This window comes from Orcinus orca, chromosome 17, assembly GCF_937001465.1.
Source record: "Orcinus orca chromosome 17, mOrcOrc1.1, whole genome shotgun sequence".
NCBI lineage: Eukaryota > Metazoa > Chordata > Mammalia > Artiodactyla > Delphinidae > Orcinus > Orcinus orca.
In genome coordinates, this window is record NC_064575.1 from 11847765 (window position 1) to 11869398 (window position 21634).

Genomic DNA, 21634 nt, shown 5'->3' on the forward strand with positions numbered 1-21634 from the left:
GCTAGTGCTTTTGTCATTGATGTTTTATTGCCTCAAAAATGAAGTTTATTTTCCACCAATTGAAACTTTCTGTTATGAACAGCTATGCCACTCCACATCCTAAGGAGCTTTTATCATCAAAAATGATGGACTGTCTATGTGTGCATTGTGAACGCTGAATACAATTGGCTACATAAGCTCCACTTGTGCCTGAAGAATCCTGTAATACGAAACAATCTTGATACATACAAACTTAGAGCGGATTTGAATAATGATAAAATAAAATATCAAGGATAATCTACTAAAGAAAAAATTAAAATTTAGTCTTATCCAAATACTTCCAATCTGAAGGGGGAAGAAAATCATGTGCTAGACCCCAAACAGTGGGAATTCAACGTTTAAAATCTTTTCTTCTGTTTCTACCTTCCAAATGTCAGTAAACAAAAGAATTACTGAACCAAAGATCCAGTGAACAAAACTTGCAGAGAAACAGCAGAGATTAAGGAAACCAAGATGTTAACAAGGATAGAAGCTCTTTCTGGCAAGGCTGACCTTTCCAACCCAGCACATGGTACTTCTCACTCCTTTAGCTTAAGACATGAGGACAGTCAGACAAATTAGCAAGAGCCCAGACCGCCATGGCTGAAAAGCAGTCAGGCAGCAAGCACATACTAAATACCTTCCCTTGCCTCCAAACCACTATCCTCCTGCTAGCAATGCACTGTTAATGGGCAGGGCAGCCTCATGTTGGGCTTTGGATGCTATAGGCTTGGTTTTGATCAACATCTGGTTAAATCCCAAGGAAGGTTGCCTCATGAAGGTGACACTGTGGGTTCCATGAGGAAGTCACTCCGTAGTCACTTCAATGGACAAAGAAAGCCCTGGAACCACTACTGGATTTGGAGTCTGCCGACCAGGCAAAACCTGAAGGACCCTCTGGACCCAGACACTCTAATACACCACAGAGGAACTTCAGTTCTCTGTGCCACACTCCACTTGTCTAATCATATGGAGCAAGTTCTCTTCACTGGGTGTGAGGCTGAGAACACAGTGGGGTTTCCAGAAATATTTCACGTTACAGGTGCATTCTTGCCCAACAATGCATTCCCTGTGGCTTCACAGCTGGAGCACAGGATGCAGAGGTGAGAAACTGAGAATCAACTTTGGCTTTTTCCCAATATTACTCAGGGAAAGTCATGGGAAACCTCAACAGGAGTCATAAATGGGTTCAAAGTCAATGTCCTGGAGAAAAACAGTAACAGTGACAGCTATTTTTTAAAGTTGTCAAAATTTCAAAGTTGTAATGATGTTCATCCAAGAACTTAGAAACAATGGGCAATAGCATGGCTTAAAATCAATGCACAAGAGTAAAAGATACCCAAATGCGTCAGAGACAAGATGGCTCCCAGGCTTGTGGATTTGACCATAGCTTCATTGAAAGTAACTGCTTATTTTCTTGCGGTTCGCGGGCCTCTCACTCCTGTGGCCTCTCCCGTTGCGGAGCACAGGCTCCGGACGCACAGGCTCAGCAGCCATGGCTCATGGGCCCAGCCGTTCTGTGGCATGTGGGATCTTCCCGGACCGGAGCACGAACCCGTGTCCCCTGCATCGGCAGGCAGACTCTCAACCACTGCGCCATCAGGGAAACCCAACTGCTATATTTAAAAAGAATAAGCCAATCAAAAGAAGGATGAGTCAGCTCTGGAAGCTCTTATAGGCACTAGCTATTGATGTTATAAAAACATAACAATAATTGCATAGACAGAAATGGCCAAACTGTTTTCCAGAGAGGCTGTGCCGTTTTACATTCTTATCAGCAATGTATCAGTGATCCAGTTTCTTTGCATCCTCATCAGCATTTGGTATTATCATATGTATTTTTTCAGCCATTCTTAAAGGTGTGTTATATCTCATTCTACTTTTAATTTGTATTTCCCTAATGGGTAATGATGTTGAACATCTTTTCTTGTGTTCATTTGCATATGTACATCCTCTTTGGTTTTAAACTGTCTCCTTATGTCTTTTGACTAAATAATTGGATTATTTGTTCTTTTACTGTTGAGTTTTGAGAGTCTTAATATATTCTAGGTACTAGTTCTTTGTCAGATCTGTGGTTTGCAAGTATGTTCTCCTAATCTGCAGCTTTTCTTTTATCCTCTTAACAAGGTCTTCCACAAAGCAAAAGTTTAAAATTTTTATCCAGTCTGATTTATCAAGTTTCCTTTCATGAATTGTGCCTTTGGTGTCCCCCTTAAGAACTCTTTGCCTAGCCCTAGATCCCAAATTGAGTTTTCTCCTATGCTTTTCCTAAGAGGTTTATAATTTTGCATTTTACATTTAAGTCCATGATCAATTTTGAGTTAAATTTTGTATAAGTTATGAGGTTTAGGCAAGATTTATTTTGTTGTTTCTGGATGTCCAATTGCTCCAGGACCATTTTTTATAAAGCCTATCCTTCCTGTATTGAATTGCTTTTGTACTTGGGTCAAAATCAGTTGCAAGTATTTGTATAGGTCTCTTATTGAGTTCTCTATTCTATTCCATTGATCTATGTGTCTAACTCTCCATGAATACCAAACAATCTTGATTACTATTGTTTTATAATTAGTCTTGATACTGGGTAATGATTCCCCCCACTTTATTCCTCTCTTTCAAAATGGTTCCCTTGCCTTTGCATATAAATTTTAGGATAATCGTATCTATCTATATCTATAAAAATTTTACTAGAATTTTAATAGGAATGGCATTAAACATTTCATTCAGAGAGAACTGACATCTTTACTATGCTGAGTCTTCCAAACCATGAACATGATATGTATCTTTATTTAGATCTCTGACTTTTTTATTCAGTATTTTGTAGTCTGTGGAATACAAGTCTTATTTATGTTTTGTTAGATTTCTACCTATTTTTTATTTGAGCAATTGTAAATGGTATTGTACTTTTAATTTCAGTGTCCACATGTTCATTACTCACATACAGAAAAATAATTCAGTTTTATGCTGGATTCACTTAATTGTTCTAGGAGTTGAGATTTGTTCATTTGTCTTTGGGAGGGATTCCTTTTTGTTGATTCCTTGGGATTTTTTACAGAGACAATTATGTCATCTGCATATAAGGACAGATAAATTTCTTCGTTTCCAATCTGTATGCCTTTTATTTCCTTTTCTTGCTTTGTTACACTGACTAGAATTTACAAAACTATACTAAATAAGAGTGGTGAGAGCTGATATACTTGCCTTGTTCCCAGCTTTAGGGGGAAAGTGTATAGTCTTTCACCATTAAGTTTGATGTTAGGTTTAGGATTTTTATAGATTCACTTTATCAAGTTGAGGAAATTCCCCACTAGTCCTGTTTTTCTGAGAGGTTTTTTTTTTAATCAAAAATGTTAAAATTTTCAAAAAATTTTTGCATCTATTGATATGTGATTGCATCTATGATCATATGATTTTTCTTCTTTAGCCTGTTAATATGGTGAATTACATTATATGATTTTCAAATGTTGAACCAGTCTTGCATCTCTGGAGAAAACCCCATTTGGTCGTGGTGTATAATTCTTTTTATAGAATGCCAAATTCTATTTGCCAATATTTTGCAAAAACTTTTGTGTCTGTATTCATGTGGATATTGGTCTATAGTTTTCTTTTTGTTTTTTGTACTGTCTTTATCTGGTTTTTAGTATCAAGAAATACTGGTTTCATAAAATGAATTGGAAATGCTTCCTTTTCTTCTATTTTGAAGAGATTGTGTAGAATCGGCGTTAGTTCTTCTTTAAACATTTGTTAGTATTCTCCAGTGAAAACTTCTGGGCCTGGAGATTTATTTTGGGAGGGTTTAAATTATTTTTATTTTATTACTTATTTATTATTTATTTTAATTTTCTTGGCTGTGTCGGGTCTTAGTGGCGGCACACGGGATCTTCACTGAGGCGTGCAGTCTTTTCAAAGAATCAATATTCTTTAATAACCTAAATGGGAAGAATTTGAAAAAGAATAGATACTTGTATATGTATAACTGAATCACTTTGCTGTACACCTGAAACTAACACAACATTGTAATCGATGATACTCCAATATAAAATAAAATTTTTTAAACATTTAAAAATTTTAGAAAAAAACAACTTTTTGTTCCACTGATTTCCTCTACTTTTGTTTTTAATTTCATTGATCTCTGTTCTCTTATTATTTCCTTCCCTATGCTTGCTTTTCACTTATTTTGCTCTTCTTTTTCTAGATTCTTGAAGAACTTAGATTACTTTTCCTCTTTTTTAATGAAAGTATTTTAATGCTGTAAGTTTTCTTTTCAGTAGTGCTTTAGCTGAGTCCCACACATTTTGATATGCTGTATATTCATTTTCATTCAGTTCAATTTCTTTTTACTTCAATATAATCAAAACCATGGATTACCTAGAAATGTATTGTTTAGTTTCCAGGTACATGGAGATTTTGCTGTGATCCTTCTGTTAGTGATTTCTAGATTAATTCCACTGTGGCCAGAAAGTACATACCATATGACTTCTATTCTCTTAAAGTTTTATGGCCCAAGATATGTCCTGTTTTTATGTTCCATGGGCACTTGAAAAGAATATGTACTCTGCTGTGGTTGGGTGAATCTTTCTATAAATGTCAATTAAAGTTTGTTGGCTGATAATGTTGTTGTGTTCTTCTATATCCTTGCTGATTGTTTAGTTGTTCTATCAGTGTTATTAGAGGAGTATGGAAATCTCCAACTATAATGAGGAATTTGTCCATTTCTACTTTCAGTTCTATCAGTTTTTGCTTCACATATTTTGCAGCTCTACTGTTTGATGCATGCACATTTAGGATTACTATCTCTTCTTGGTATACTGACCTTTTGCCATTAAATAATGTCCCTTTCTGACTAATTTTCTTTGCTGTAAAGTTTACTTGATATTAACATAGCCACTTCTGATTTATTTTGATTAATGGTTGCATAATATATCTTTTTCATCTTTTTACTTTCAACCTTTCTACATTGTTATATTTGAAGTGAGTTCCTTATAGATTGCATACAGTTGAGTTATGTTTTTTAAATAAACTCTGCCAGTGACAGTCTTATAGTTGATATATGTAAAACATTCACATTTAATGCAATTATTAATATATTGAGAATTAAGCCTGCCATTTTATATTTATATTTTATATTTTCTGTTTGTTCTCTCTGTTTTTCATTTGCTTCCTTTTTCCTATCTTCCTATGGGTTATAATAAATCTATGTTATTTTTGAATGTATCTCTTTGTACAGTATTTTTAGTGATTTCTCTGGGTATTGCATTATATATAGATAGCTTGTACTTCTACTGACACCATGGGGGCCAGGGAGGTGGTCTCATCACCACTGGACAGGGGTGAAAATCTTAACACTCCATGCGGTCTCCTCTGACACCAGTCCAGGTGAGGGGTTTCCTTGTTCCAGTGTGGAGAGGGTAGGCATCTTTCCTGGTGTTGGTGGAGGTGGGCCTTGGTTCTTCTGTGGTGTCTGGCTGGAGTGGAGCGGTTATTGTCTAAACGTTTTCTGTCTTCCTAAGCTGTCCCTTTCCTGGTCCTTTGGCTAGAGAGAGCAGGCTTGTGTTGGGTTCTTTCTGTCTACACTTGGTGTTTCCAGGTTACAGTTTTATTAAGCTCCAAGTCTGGGATTTATGAGACAAAAAGAAAACCCAGGAAATTTACCATCATGTTGTTCCTTGTGTCCTGAAGTTCCTAGCTGGTCTGCTTTCTTCTTTTCATCTTTCAGAATCTTCTTATGTTTGTTTTATATATATTGTCCAGGGTTTGGGGTTGTACTTAGCACATGAAATGGGGAAAAGTACGTCTACTCCATCTTCCCAGAAGTGAAAGTGCTTCTTCCATAGCTATTTAATGAAGAATATTTAAAACAATAGAAAGAAAAAAAACAAACAATAGAAAGACTACCAGCACAGATGTTTTGAGAAGACAAATAGTCAACTAGCCATTATATTGTCAGATAAATATATTTATTATCAGATAAATATATTTATTGTCAGATAAATACATAGTAGTTATCATAAAATTTAAATTGAACCTGTATTTACTCTGATTCCTTTCATCACAAAATTGGGTTTCAATTTAAGGCAAAGAAGAGTTTTTTTTGTAATGTGGAATGGTTCCTTTTAATAATTCAAAAGATTTTCAGTTGTAATCTTGATATTATAACTGTTCTTATATGAAAGTGAATTTGTATCAGATTATTAATAAATGCTTGAATTTTGTGGCAGGTTATAGATAAAGCAGTTCCCAGATTAAATTCTGCCACTAATACAAGCACTTATTGGCAGATAGCACAAAGGCAACCTGTTTTCTTAGCTAGATGAAGTCCCAGGCTCTGTCTTTTTTTTTGGCCAGACCACGGGGCATGCAGGATCTTAGTTCCCTGGTCAGGGATTGAACCTTTGCCCCCTGCAGTGGAAGCACAGATTCTTAACCACTGGACTGCCAGTCCCTTTTTTCTTCTTTTCCCCCCGCCCAGGCTCATCTTCTTAAATGCTCTAACCACACACCTTGCATTAAAAAAATATTCAAGAAAATCATGAATTCTAGAGGCAAATTCAGTTAACCTCTCAGTCAACCTCAAATGACCAGAATCTTCTAAATTGTGGAAACACAAGAACATATTGTATTCAAGTCTCAGGCACCAACCCCACATGTGAGGGAGGCAAGCTTCCTAGCTTCTTATACCCTTTCATGCAAAATGGGAGAGTTTCTCTAAAATATTTTGATCAATCCATATATATTAAAGACCAATAATTTCAGCAAAAAAATTCTAAAAGCCATTGTACAAAATAGCAAACTATTAATTTCACCAAGGAGAACCCATTAGTAACGTTTAACAAACGTCTAGTCCTATTTTAATCCAAGATAAAGATGGCTGGAAGGGTTGAGGGGCTGTTTGCAAAGTATGTCGTTTGGTTAAATATCAACAAACTATTCCTAGAAACATGCATGCAGCCTAGGTTAACTGACTGCCCAAATGTGAATGAATTCCAAACAATTCATACACATACACTTACATGTCTATACCGAATTATTTAAAACATAAAGTTGTTGACCACATAATGCACACACTGTTTTAAATAACTTACCCTCCTATTCTCAACAACCCACTTAGAAGAAACAGCATATTCATATGTCAGTGTAGGATGAGCCCTCCACACCAAAAATTGTGCAGCACATTACTTTTATATTTTTATGCTCTTGTAAAAGCTAAGTGACTATTTATGCCCCATTTCTCATTTTTCCTGAAAACACCCACCAGCATCACGCTGTACATCACAGAGAATGCCGATTTAATCGCTGAGAAGTCAGGGCAGAAGGAAGGACAGAAGGAAGGCAGAAGTAGTGGACAGAGCATCTTACAGTTTTCCCAGAAGTGAAGCAGCTGGTAACCACCCTGTGTTGCAGAGTCACCTCTTGTAAGCTTCTGAAAGTCATTGCTCTTCTGATGCTCATACTAGGGTGGAGTAAGCACAGCATTCTTTAGAAAAGCTGTTTTCAGACTTTTTAAAAAAACTTCTATTGTAGTAGAACAGAGGAAAGGGTTGATAAAGCTACCGCTATCCAGCCCCCTCCCAGGAGGGTGGTTCTCAAAATGTGGACCCCATCCCAGACTTGCTGAGTCAGAATCTCCAGAATTAATCCAGAATTAATGTCCAGAACCAGCATATTTAACAACCTCCCAGGTAACTTGGGAGATCTCTGCCTTCCTGCCTTGTGGAACACAGTTTGAAAATCACTCACTGCTACAATTAGTTTAATAGTCAACATAACACTGAAAATCACTCACTGTTACAATTAGTTTAATAGTCAACATAACACAGAGAGGAAATTAGATCTCTATGGGCAACACTGTGTGGAAACAGAATGACCAAAAGCTGCAGTCACAGTGAACAATTAAAGGGCAGCCACCACAGGTGGTCCTGGGGTCCAGAGCAGGAGTGTCCCTGCCGAACCGAGACCAAACCCAGGCCAGACTGACCTCTGGTCGCTTTTGCTTTGTTGAGCTATGAGGTGAATAGTCATATAGGGGGCTTTTTACTTCCAAATTCCTTTCTTTATGAAATAAACTTCTTTAAAAATTGTAACTTATTGAAACACTTTAGTTCTTACTGAAAACCTCTTACCATGGAAGCGTGACATTTAAAGAGAAATATGTTAGTCAAAGAATGTAATTAATAAAAGGCGTTCTTTCTGAAGTTGACACCAGTGATTTCATTGATCAGCACCATAAGCTAACATCAATCACCAAAGGGACATGGGTAGCATTCCAATCAGAGGACAGAAAGGAGGAGTTTGGAGGAAGTGTGTGGTATAAAATCAAATATATGTAGAATAAACTAATACCTATGCTCTCAAAAAACAAAACAAAACAAAACAGAATTAGCCCTCATAAGCTAAACCACTGCAAGAAGGCAATATTGTTGTTAAAATTGCTTTTACATGAACCGTTTATGTTTTCAATGTTTTCTGACTTCTTGTATTGCTTTTCCTGTATGTAGGGATTTCACAATTTTGGATATAAAAACAAAGCAATGTTTGACTATACTTTTAATACCCTAAAAAAACCCAGAATGTCCAAGAAAGGAATAAATAGATTTAAAAATATGTATTTCCAAAGAATATATAGTGGCATATGGGAAAGTTCTTTATTAATTTAATTTTTTTAAAGAAAAGCAGAGGTATGAAACTATGTTTCAGTATAATGAGCTTGATCCCAATTTTGTAAACATATGAACATCTGTGTTTATTTGAGATGTATTAAAAAAAAAACTGGAGTGAAATATACCTAAAATTTTAACAGTTAACTTTACTCTGGGTATTAAGAGTATATTATTTTCTACTTTATACATTTTTGTTTCAAAATTGTCTACAATAAATGTGTATTCATTTTATAATTAATATATTTTTAAGTGACCAAGTTTCCATTCTCTCAAAATAATTCTAGGATCTTTTTCTATTTATTCATGCATGATTCATGTCCCTTTTAGCACTACCACCCCCAACCCATTTGAAAATATCCTTCAAGCACAAAGACATTGACCTCAAACTTCAACAAAGATCACTGAAGCTTTAAAATTCTATTCTAGACATCTCTAGGTGCCATATATTGGCGCATTTACTTCATATATAAACAAGTTATAGGGTAATAAGAAATTTTATTATTTTTATCATATCAGGCAGAACCTGATGTGTCTGCCATTTTGCAATTCACATTCTGTTGTACTAATTTTAGGCTTTATAGAGGATATTTCAAATACTAACAGCTGAGACTTCACCTGTTGGAGAGTTATAGCTTGAGGATATAAATCATGCATACATCCTGTTCCTAATTAAGGAGGAAGATTGTCATATGTCATTGGAGACAACATAACAGACAGCTGCTTCTACCACGCCAGCCCTTGCCTCTGTCAAAATATTGCTTAGAAATACTTGTGAGGATAAGACAAGGATAAAGATACTCATGAGGCTGAGGATAATCACCAAACACACATGTACAAGACAAAAAAACTTGCTACATAAGATCTTTATTCTCAAGTTATTCCAGTAGCACATATAGCAAAGAGAGGGTTTGGGATTCACAAGGGAAAATGGAAAGGGAATTCAAGCTCCAGAGTTGTCATATATAGGAGAGAGCTGGGGGCAGTAATCTCACTGATACAGAAGAAAGGTACCTGGTCCTGAAGCTGCAGTCAAACAGTCTTTGGTTCAAGTGCCAATTATCCCACTTACTACCTTTGTGACCACTGATGAATCACACAACTTCTTTGATCTCATTTGCTTCGTTTGTGAAAGGAGAATGAAAATATCAAATGGATAGGATGACTATGAGAATTACATGAAGAAATATATGCAAATTATTTAGGTCATAATACGTCTTTGGGTTCCCCAGTAAATGCCCATTCATTTCTGGTCCATCTCTGTGGAAGAAATTAAAGCATTTGGTTGTTGTCCGGAATTGGGTTCCATTGGCTCAGGAAGGGCAGTGTTGCTCCCAAGGTAGCACAAGGCCCTGACAGCAAAAGAGCAAAAGTCAAGCCTGAACCTTCTAACACTATGTTCTCCAACTATGGGTCATGATACATTAGTGGGATATATAACAACTTAGTGTGTTGTGACTAACATTTTTTACGTGAAATGGAACAGACCGCATTAGAGCTCCTCAAATGTGGTAAGGGTAAATTTCATGGAACTCTTATTTTGGCTTCATATATGTGTGCATGTTCACGTATACATACTTCATTTTGACTGTGGATCAAGGTCAAAAATTTTTGAAAACTACTTCTTTAGAGAAAGCCGGGTTCCAAAGTCCCAGCTCAAAGGCTCATGTCACACTGATTCAGAGTTTGAAAGAAGCGAGATAGGAACTAATTAGGAAGAGTGTGAGGGCAGGATTGCTGGAACAAGCCTGAAGTATCCACAATTCCTATACTTATCAATGGTTATGTAGTGAGCCAGGCTTAACATGGGCATAGCAGATCCTAGATACTAGACGGATTTGGTTCCCAGGATGCTGGGGGTTAGCAGCTTCCTTCACATTCCCCAGGAAAACCACTGATCCCCTCTACTGGGGCACCTGGGTCTTGTTTACCTTCTGCTCTGTGGTACGCCTCACCTAGGACCAGTTTTCTTACTTCCCTCCTTCCACGCACAACTCTTGGGGCTGAGCTCTGTTCTCATCCTTCCCCACGTCACCTCACTCGGTGCTCTGTGGACTCAAGGGCCCCTCGTTACATTCTACGGCCAGTCCCCACACTCTCCCTCCCCGTCACATCCCAGCATCTGGCCCCAAGTGGAACTGATGGCCCACAGCTCAACTCAGAAAATCAGAACAGATGAAACCCTTCTCCAACATGAAGACCTTCAAATATTTGTCACCTCTTTAAATTTGATTAAATTAACTTGTATGTCTTCACCTAATCACCAGAACAGACCAGAGAGATGCAGCATCACCAGGAACCTCTTCCTAGGGCCCTGGTGCCAGAATGTTGCCCCCACCAGCAGGCAGGAGTCCTTCTGTTTGTCGTACCTCCCAGCTTATATCTGCCCACAAGGATCTCATGTACCCTTATCAGAGGTCTTGCTGAGGTCCCAACAGCCTGGGTGTACCACTGCCCTGTGGGACATTATCTTGATGCCATTGCAGTTACCAGAATGCCGAAAATACTACCAGGAGGTCATAGGATGGTTTGTTAAAAATCCATTTGTAACACATAGTGAGAAAGAAGGGAAAAGAGACCAGGATGAGTGAACACACTTAAGATAGGGTGCAGCCAGGGTGGAAGGACCTCACTGCTTGAATCCTGGGTTAGCAGTGTTCATTTGTCTTCTCTCTCTCTCTCTCTCTCTCTCTCTCTCTCTCTCACACACACACACACACACACACACACACACACACACACACACGTCTTTCCTACTGATGCCATAGTTACAAAGATCAAAATTGAGATTTGAGCAAGGGGGCCCAAGGATGGAAGTTGCCCTGGGCCCATCACACATTGGCTCCATTGGAGAAACAAAGGGACAAGTACCTCTGACCACAGCTATAGCTCACCAGTTAGCTGATGACCAGCCCTGGGTTTATGTGTGTTTCTTGGGCAGAGGATACATGGGGCTAGAATGGCTATGTGAATTAGGACCTCATTAATATTATGTGCTCATTTAGTAACCTGAATACTTTATGCCTTTTTTTATATTTAGTATCTCATATATCCCATATACATTTATATGACTGAATTTAATACCCAGGACCTCATGAATATCGATATCTTTTGGTCACTTTATGCCTTCCCATCTATGTTTAACACATATGTCCTACTTACTAACTGCTTGCCTATATCTAACACACCTTAAAATGGTTCACCTATATTTTACAAATTTCTTCGTCTTCTATAATAGAATTGACTTATTTCAAAAGCAAGTGCACATTACACCACTTTGCTCTGATTGCCAGTTTTGTAGGCAATTCATTTAAGGAAAGTTAAATTTCCTTCCATTTAGAAGGAAATTCATTTAAGCCAACCTAATTGACATGGGGACCCAGCCTGGCCTCCAGAGCAGGCTGGCTGGGTTTAAACCACTACGAGCCACATGAGTTTACTCAAATCACTTCTCTCCCTGTTTTTCAGTTTCCTCAGATGTAAAACAGGGATGATAAAAGTATCTACTGCACACAGCTATGGTGAAGATTAAATGAAACCATCTAAGCAAAGTAATTAGAGCAGTGCCTGACACACGATAAATGCGATGTAAGTGATACTGTTATAATTTTCCATAGACTCCTCAGGCAGGTGCCTGGGAACATCTCTTTTTCATCTAAGCCATCATCTAGACTGAATGCCATCTCTAGGTCTGGAATTACTTCCATCCCCTTTGGGAAGGTTAGGATGGTGCTTATCTTATTCCAGATTATGTTGACAAGGCAAAGCAAATGTAAACGTGACATGATTGCAACACAACGAGGTCAGCCCAACGCCTAGAGTACTACAATCTCCAGTTCACTTCCCCAACTGTCTCAAAATCACAATTTCCCACTTTTAACTCACAATTCCTATTCTCTGTAGAACCAATTTCAGCGATTTATCTGGCTACGGTTTTCTCTCTTCTCTGGCCCTGCTCAGTGTAAAGCTCTACATCTGTTAGCTACCCTCTGAACAAATGCAATCTGCCCCTCCGTCCATTCTTCACACTTAGCCAGGAATGCATCATCCTGGTGTCTTAAACCACAGCTCGCACATCCAAATTCTATTTGTCAATACCATCTGCATAGCCAGCCACCTCCCTCTAAGACCTTCCCCTATCGTGCAAAGGCAGAAATGATGAATAATGATCATAGCGACCATTTGCCAAATATCTGCTATGCGCCAGGGAGTGTGTTTAGGGCTTTCCACTGATCTCTAATCCTGGTACCATAGGCACTATTGTTAGCACCCACCGGCTTTCGTGTGAAGTGCCTCCCAGAAACCCAGAGACAGGAGAAACCAATACATAATAGATCAGAAATGTGCTGTCACCTTAAATAACCAAAAAGTGAAGAATCTTGCATTCATTGATCAAAACCAGATGGAATGTGTCAAATTATCTAAAGAAAGACTGTGTCACAAAAACTCTAGAAAGAAGTCAGTCATTAGTTGGTGGACCTAAGAATCATTCTCAACTCCTGCTCCCTCACACTTTCCACTATACAGGATGGAAAAGCCAAATACTTGCCTTCCCAGCCTGCTTTGCAACTGGAGGGGTGGGGTCATATAACACAATTCTGGCCAGTAAGAAATAAGTGGGAGTCTTCTGGGGATGACACAGCAGTTTTTGCTTTCATAATAAAAGGGACAGGTAAGGATGACGCCACCCCTGCCTTCACCCCTTACTGCCTTGAATGAGAGATGTAATGCTTGCAGCCAGAAAAGACATGACATTTAGATTCAGACAGATCTGTATTCAAATCTGTTTCCTCACTTACTGGAGGTGTGGCATTGGGTACATTCCTTAACATGCCTCATCTGTAAAATGGGTTTAATAATACCTGTAGATGTTCCAGTGATAAGGGAATGATGCACCACAATGGTCAGATGTTCAGTCCTCAGCTGGTACATATAGTTTCCAAGTGGCAGCTCCATGGGATTGCCAATTATCATCAGAAGGCACTGTCCACTGTTGCTACTCTCTGGGTGCTTCATCCTTTGCTGATTTCCTTGGCCCCGTCCATGTCTCTGAAAAAATCCATTCATTAAACTTTCTCCAGGGGCTTCCCTGGTGGCGCAGTGGTTGAGAGTCCGCCTGCCAATGCAGGGGACACGGGTTCGTGCCCCGGTCCGGGAAGATCCCACATGCCGCAGAGCGGCTGGGCCCGTGAGCCATGGCCGCTGAGCCTGCGCGTCTGGAGCCTGTGCTCCGCAACGGGAGAGGCCACAGCAGTGAGAGGCCCACGTACCGCAAAAAAAAAAACCAAAACAAAACAACAACAAAAAAAACTCTCTCCAAGTGACCATTTCAGTGTACCATGTATTTCCTGCTACAGTCCCAACTGACGCAATCACTGATCGAGTATGCTTGTTGTGGAGACTTCACTCCAACAAAGAGGAGCCAGCCCAACCAAGTCTCAGAGGCCCCTTTGATCTAAAGGCCCCCGAGCCAAGCCTTCCTTCCCTTCATGTCTGCTGTTGACCCCTAAGTTACCAAGAAAGGATCCTGGCCCTGGCCTCCCTGCTGGAACATCAGTACCTGCCTCAAGGACACACACACACACACACACACACACACAGCCATCCCACCCCAACCAAAGAAGAAGAAATAGCATCCAGGCAGGGTCAATAGCTGGATTAAATTTTCAGAGGAATAAAGAAAAATCAGGAAGGACTAAAACACTTTAAACTCCATCTACTTTCATGCTATATCCCTAAAGCCTACTACAACACAGTGAGTGAACTCAAGAAATGAATGTGCCTCTTTCCACATCCCCACCCCAGGCCTGGGAGAAGGAAAAGCAGGGGTGACAGGGCAAAGCCTCCCTTATAACTCTGCTGGAGAGAGAAGGCGGCCAGCAACGATTAGGTAATCTCAGTAGTCCGGAACTACTTTCCTGTTACATATCATGCACACACCCTCCATTAATTCTGATCACGTTATCAGAATCTTCAGTTCCCTTGTTTCCATTTGGCATTATGTCTCTTATTTTATCCTGGATTCCTTCAAGGATCCTGACACACTGAGGTGTTGAGAAGCAACTTTCCTTAAGCTTGGTGGCCAACTTCCATTCATCATTCAATATAAACATTAACACAGCAGAGTCCCAGCTCCTGCTGAATCATGCCCTCTGTCTCCACACTTTTGGTAGCCTTGGGCTCCCAAGACAGCTTTTGCTCCTGGCTCCCCTTGCTAAGTGGCTTGTTGGGCTGCCTGGGCATTCTGGGCTCCTGGGTGTAGGCAGCTCAGCACCACCTACACCATTCTATCCCTACTCCTGTTATCTTGGGACAAGCCTTTCCTGCTGCCAGGACAGTCGCTTGCTATTGCCAGCAATTCATCAGCAATCAGCAGCAATTAGCAGCAGCCTGAGTTAACACACATTAGAAACCACTCAGCAAACTCAGAAAGGAAAACCTCTGAGGATTTTAGAGAACGGCTGACCTCTTCCCATCCTCCAGCTGCAGAAGGCTTACACCCATCTCTCCAGAACTCTAAAGAGGCTGCCGATGTACACTAGGTCTTGTAAACCCAGAAGAGGCTATACCTTCTTTGGGGTCTGCAACATCTCTTTCCAGAGCTCCCACCTTGAAATAGAGTTTGGCTAGATGGCAAGCAACTAGCTTCATGCTGTCCTGTGATGAAGGCTCAGAAGTCATTCACCTTGAGCTCCTTCCATCAGCAAAGTGGCACCAAGGGATGAATCTTAACACCTTCATTATTCCATCTAAGCCACCAGTTGGCGGTGCACACCAGCCAATGCCCAGATGTCAAAGTCTTAAAAGACAAGACACAGCCATCAGTATGGAACTGCCGGTCATCTCTTGGAGAAAACCACTCAGCATTAAACAAACATTTACTGAGCCTCTCCTACGTTCCAGGCACAGTGCAGGCACTGGTATTCACAGCTGAGGAGTTCACAGCCTGGAAAGATAGAGCGAGATCTAGGTAGATAGTTACCACACAGTGTGATAAACCATGGTAGCAACAGGCATCGGGTGCTGGGGAAGCCTATAAGAGGACTCAGAAAGCCTTCCTGAGAAGTTGATGCTCGAACAGAGCCTTAAAGAACAAATAGGACTTAGCAGGGCAAAGATGGCAGGGGGCACATCACGCACAGATGCTCTGATCCTGGGGCATTTGGGGAGCTGCACTGGTAGGTCAGGGGATGGGATAGGCACAATGCAGCAAGAGATGAGACTGAAGGAGGAGGGTCAGTGGAGGCAAAACTTAAGAGTTTCCTGATGAATTCCAAGGTTCTTTCAACCACTACCTCTATTTTCTAAAAATAGAGCCATGAAGGAATGGAATTTTAGAAAAGAAGAGAACTTGGACATCAACTAATGTCACCAAGTAAGCTAAGGCCCAGGAAGGTCAAATTAGGATTGGAGGCAGCACACGGAGATGACGGGATGCCAGTAGATCACATAAGACTTTACAGTCCACCAAGCTCTTTCATCATCACATATCAAGAACAGAGGGAAACGCAAACAAGTCAAAAGACTTAATCTATAAGCATGCCTCAACGACCGCCTGGCCTTGGGTCTTCAGTAAATCCTTTTATGGCTCTGGATCTGACTTTCACATCTACAGGAGGAAGAGGCACGATCACTAGTGCTCTTTCCGGTTCTGACATTCCTTGCTTCTAGAATCTGATACTACAGAGCCTTTACTGTCAAGTTGGAAAAAGGTAACTTCTCCTATGAAGACCTACAGTTGTAATTTTCTGAAGGTTTTCAGGGTGGCTCTAACTCATATTTCTAATCATAATCCATTTCCCATTTAAATCAACTGGTAATGCTTAATCTAGCATTACCCTTATTGAAACTGTCTGCAATTAAACCTCCAAACGAGGTACCTCTGTAATCTCTAGAAAGCCCTCTGATCCCAAAGAAGTCATTGTCTCACGCCAAACTGACACTCTTTCATGATATGCAACCAAAGGCCCCAAAGGATAGCTTGCTTTCTTTTCTCGTTTAAATTTGGGCACTGAAAATCTACAGGGACATTTCATAATAAGGAAATGAATGTATCACACCTCTGCCTTCCTTGTCATTTATTATTACAGACATTTGCAGGACAGCAGGCTCACATTACTTTGGATCCATCCAGGCCTGCTGGTAATTCTCATTATGAGGCGAGGAGCACAGCCCAAGAGGCCCTTCATTTATCACGAGTGGAACAACGTGGATGTCACCGCAAGGACTGAAGACGCAGGAGGGACCGACTCAGCCCAAGCCAAAGGATTCCTCAGCAGCGGTGACCATGCTTCATGCAAACAACCTGAGAAACAAGAGAAAAGAAAAAACAGAAAATGTAAACTTGCTAACTTTTCAACAGTGGAGTTTTCTGTTTTTTAAATCAGGGTTATGTGCTTCTAGGCACTGTGCTCTAGTGTAGGATCCAAACATGAAAAAACTCAGCCCTGCCCTCAAGGAGCTTACAATCAAACAGGGGAGACGGAAGAGTGAAAATAGAAGTTGCAAGAGATAGGTACCACGAAACCAGAAGTTGAGTTCAGAGAGGAGAGAAATCCCAGCACCCTGGGTGGGCAGTCACACCTGCAACAAACAGGGCAAGGGCAGGACTTAGGCAGGAAGTGGGTGTGCAGCATCCGCTTCCCAGGTCGCCAGGGGCCACCTCCCTCTCACCCTGCACTCTCCTTCACTTAATTATTTCCGTCACAGTTCTCATACCCCCTGAATTTCCTTCCTTCCTTCTTCCCTTCATTCTCTTGTTGACAGTGTGTCTCCCCCACTAGAAGGCAAGCATCACGAGAGCAGGACTTCGCCTTGTTCTCTTCAGTGCCCAGAACAGCGCCTGGCATGGAACTGGTGCTCAGTCCATGTGTGAAGGCAGGAAGGCAAGGCAGGCAGGCAGGACATGAGGGAAGAAGGGAGGGAGAGAGGGGGGCAGGGAGGGCAGATACCATTCACAGAAATGGATTCATGTGCCTACTCATCTCTGCCTTGCATCCTATTGAGATTTTAAAGACTGCTGTGGATTACTTCCACCGAGAGATCTGCCCTGATGCCCTCAGCTCACCTAATTCTTAACCTGGCCCTAAATTCTTTTACAGTCTGGCTTACTCCCAGACTGTACTCCCACGCATCCCACAAAACTGCATGATCACTTGCACATGCTGTTCCCTGTGCCAGGAATATCATCCCTTTGTTACACCTTTGCGTGCCAGATAAACGCCCGCTCATTCTTCACAAGTAAAGGTGGCAATTTAGTGATATCTAACAAAATGTTAAATACGCACCCCTTCTGACCCATCAGTCCACTTTTGTAAATGGACCCTTGGGTTTTCTCACACAGGGCAAATGTCGCCTCTTCTGCGAAGTTCCCTCTGAACTCTGAAGCCGGCCCCTGGCTCCCCTGTGACCCAGTAGCACACAGAGCATCCCTTTCATATATCACGTATCCTGCAGCATATAACTATCATTTACAAGTTGTTCTCCTGATACTGAACCTGAGCTCTTCACGAAACTTAACATTCTTGTGAGGAGACAGACAAACATGTAAGTAAGAGAGCAAATAAATGCATAAACACATACTTTCAGAGAAGGGCTGAAAATAAACGGGATAATGCAATCTCCAAGCAAAGAATGAGAATCTCCCTTTTCTAACTTACTGTGCACTTACTGTGTGTGTATTATGATTGTCATGTTTTCAAATGTAAATTCTCCTCTAAGGGTCTGTACTGTGAGTGCATTTTGATATTCTACGGGATGTTGCAGGCATCTGGGTCCTGTCTGCCCAAGTATGCTGTAAGATTATAACAGCAGAAAACATATCCTGTACATCTTTTCCTGCCCCCTGGCACCTAACATAGCAGGATTTCAATTACCCTCTGGTTGATTAGTCATAAAAGTAACTTAAAGCACAGGTGCTACTGATGAGTCTGAAGCGTCATCTTTGAATTAAATGTTCAAACACGTGGAGACGGATGAACCCCAAAATGGAATGTTCACTATCAACCTAACAGAGATCTGTGCCTGGCCCCTGACCAGTTCAGATTTAAAAAAAAACAAAACAAAAAAAACCCTCTAAGGCTATAGATCAGTATAATTCTAACAGGTAACCTGAATTTATTGTCTTTAAAGTGAATTTGTGACTTATGAGAATCTTTATTTTGAAGGAGTATAGAAACTTATAGGAAGTGACTCATGCGCAGCCCCTAATTTCTATACCCTCTAGTTCCTGTTTTATAGCAGCCTCATAAGAGAATAATTGCTATCATTAGACGTATGTTTGTAAAAGAAAACAATAATGCTTATTTAGAAATTCCTTCAGAATGCCAGGGAATGTTGCAGGAAATTGATATTACTGAATGAGTAAGATTTGGGGTGTCTTTTGCAGTAACAAATCTAAAATACCTATTTAAGAGAAAAATTACTTTCTCAGTCTTAACCTATAATATTCATCCAAAAACATGCAGTAATTGTTCTTTTAATTATTTTCCTGTTTGGCTTTTTCTCTTTTGGTTTTCTAATGGGCAAACAATGTAGTCAGTGAAGAAAAAGGAAATTCTTTTCAGAACAAATAGGAGGGTAAAGAGAGGCTCTATATTGTTTGTACATTTAAGATGGGAACATTTCCTACACGAGGAAGAGAGTAGATGTGAGCTAGTTTTCAATGGAAAAACATCACAGTGACTGAAATGTTTACTTTTTATTGTTGTTATGCACACCAAACTCCACAGGGTTCTTTTGTTGTTTAAAAATGAGGTATCAAAATTGTTACGATGATAATTTTCTCCACATTGAACTATAGATTCAACACAATGACAATTATGATTCCCATAAGAATTTTTAGTGAAAATTGACAAGCTTATTCTAAAACATATATGAAAATGTGAAGGACTTAGGAGATCCTAGACCTTCTTGAAGAAAAAGCAGAAGAAGAAGGAGGAAGAATGGGAGGAGAAGGCGGGGGAGGGGGAGGAGGAAGAGAATCATACACGTAGTTAATAAAAGTGAATAGGCAGGGCTTCCCTGATGGTGCAGTGTTTGAGAGTCCGCCTGCCGCTGCAGAGGACGCGGGTTCGTGCCCCGGTCGGGGAAGATCCCACATCCTGTGCGGAGCGGATGGGCCCGTGAGCCATGGCCGCTGAGCCTGCGCGTCCAGAGCCTGTGCTCCGCAACGGGAGAGGCCGCAACAATGAGAGGCGCGCGTACCGCAAAAAAATAAATAAATAAATAAAAATTTTTTAAATGAATAGGCATTAGGAGTTTGGGATTAATATACACACACTACTGTATAGCACAAGGAACTATACTCAATATTTTGTAATAACCTCTAAGGGAAAATAATCTGAAAAAGATATCTCTGAATCACTTTGCTGTACACCTGAAACTAACACAACATTGTAAATCAACTATACTTCAATTTAGAAAAAATGAATAGGCAAGTCACAGATTGGGAAAAATCATCACCATATATATTATTATCATATCACCATATATATATTATTACTACCAGATGGGCAAAATTTTTTAATTTGTTTAAAAAACATTTAAAAATTAATATATATTTTCAAGAATGTGGCTCATTGGAAACTCTTATACATTGCTGACAGAAGTATAAATTTCCAACGACAGTTGATTCTCATTTGTTTCAGTAGTTATATTGAATTAGCAAATATTGAACCATTGCTCCTAGGAAAAATAAAGGGTTAGTTCCCTGCTAGTCTCTAGTCACAATATTTTGTCAACCAATCAACACATAACCTGGTTTTATGTGTATTTCTATTCAAAGACACCTTATTTAACGTATACTGTTGATTCATTAATATTGAACTCATAGCCAACAGTACTATAACTCATACCTAAAGGAAACATCCAACACACATCTCTGTAAGGCACATCCTGCAGACAGTTCCTACTACGTGACTCTGCCCTTTTGGTCATAGCTGATTGGATCATTTGTGGACACCTGACTGAAGCTGGGCCAATCAGAATCTACCCCTCAAGAATTTAAACTGAGAGCCATAGTGCAGAAGCTTTGGCAGCTGTAATATTAATGGCCAATTCTCAAGTGAAGGTTGAGCTGTAGAGGTTCCCAGAACTGCCCTGCTTAGCACCCCCTTCCTGAATACTAGTTTTTCAGGTTTTCCTAGAATTCCATGAGGTTTCTTCTCACAAATCTATGTTCCACAAGTTGTAACTAAGACACAGTCATTTATTCATTCAACAAAATTTTCAAGCATCTACTACGCACCAGGCACATAGCTGGAAACTTAGAGGGTGGACCCAGATGTCAAGACAACTAACTACACAAATAAGTATATAGTTACTGGCTGTGAAAAGTGCCACAGCAGAAAAGCATGGGTGCTCTTAGGGAATTACTTTTGTCACAAATGAGATAACGTATGTAAAGCTCTTAGTACAAGGCTTGGCTCCTAATAGGCTCTCGGTGTACTATATTCTTTGGCCAAATTCTCTCTAAATAATTGTCCTGGCACAATGTCTTCCTGGGTGAGGCTGGCCCATATCCTGCCAAACTGTTCTAATTGGCTGCTAGTTTACTCCTTGCCTTTACTTTCTGATGCCAACGTATTAGTCCCAAAACACCACTTTGATTATACTGCCTGGTTGTATCCCATGCCAAAGAGTTTGGACTCTTCCCTGTAAGCCAGCTGTGAGGTCTCAGATGGGAGAAATGTAGGTAAGCAGGATTCTTGGTCACCTGTCTCCCTACTCCAAAGGAAAATAAAAATGCAGCTACTACAGAGGGAAAAAAGGAAGGACTGGGCGTCAAGCAGGCCACTGCTGCGCTCGTTATTTCTACCGAGTTAATTAAGTTATCCAGTTGTCCAAATAAGTTTTGACCAAGAGGGAAGTGAGGAGGGAAGGAGACAGCAGCTCTGAGGTAGGCCCTTCATCCTTCGGCACTGGAGAGAGGTCTTTGATTGCTCAGAACAGACTGCTACGGGGAT

The 21634-nt window shown here is 40.3% G+C and overlaps 1 protein-coding gene and 1 long non-coding RNA gene across 3 annotated transcripts in view; both read right to left on the reverse strand.

Moving 5' to 3' along the window:
- The window catches only part of LOC125961652 (ATP-dependent RNA helicase DDX3X-like), a 491072-nt gene that overhangs the window by 281869 nt on the left and 187569 nt on the right, over nucleotides 1-21634 (reverse strand). The window lies entirely within an intron of this gene.
- Nucleotides 9360-21634, reverse strand: part of LOC117203307 (uncharacterized) — a 101020-nt gene continuing 88745 nt past the window's right edge. Inside the window, exon 3 of one of the 2 annotated variants that reach the window (XR_007472628.1) lies at nucleotides 9360-16974. This is a non-coding gene — a long non-coding RNA (uncharacterized LOC117203307). The remainder of the gene's footprint in view (nucleotides 16975-21634) is intronic. The other variant, XR_007472627.1, reaches the window with a different exon arrangement.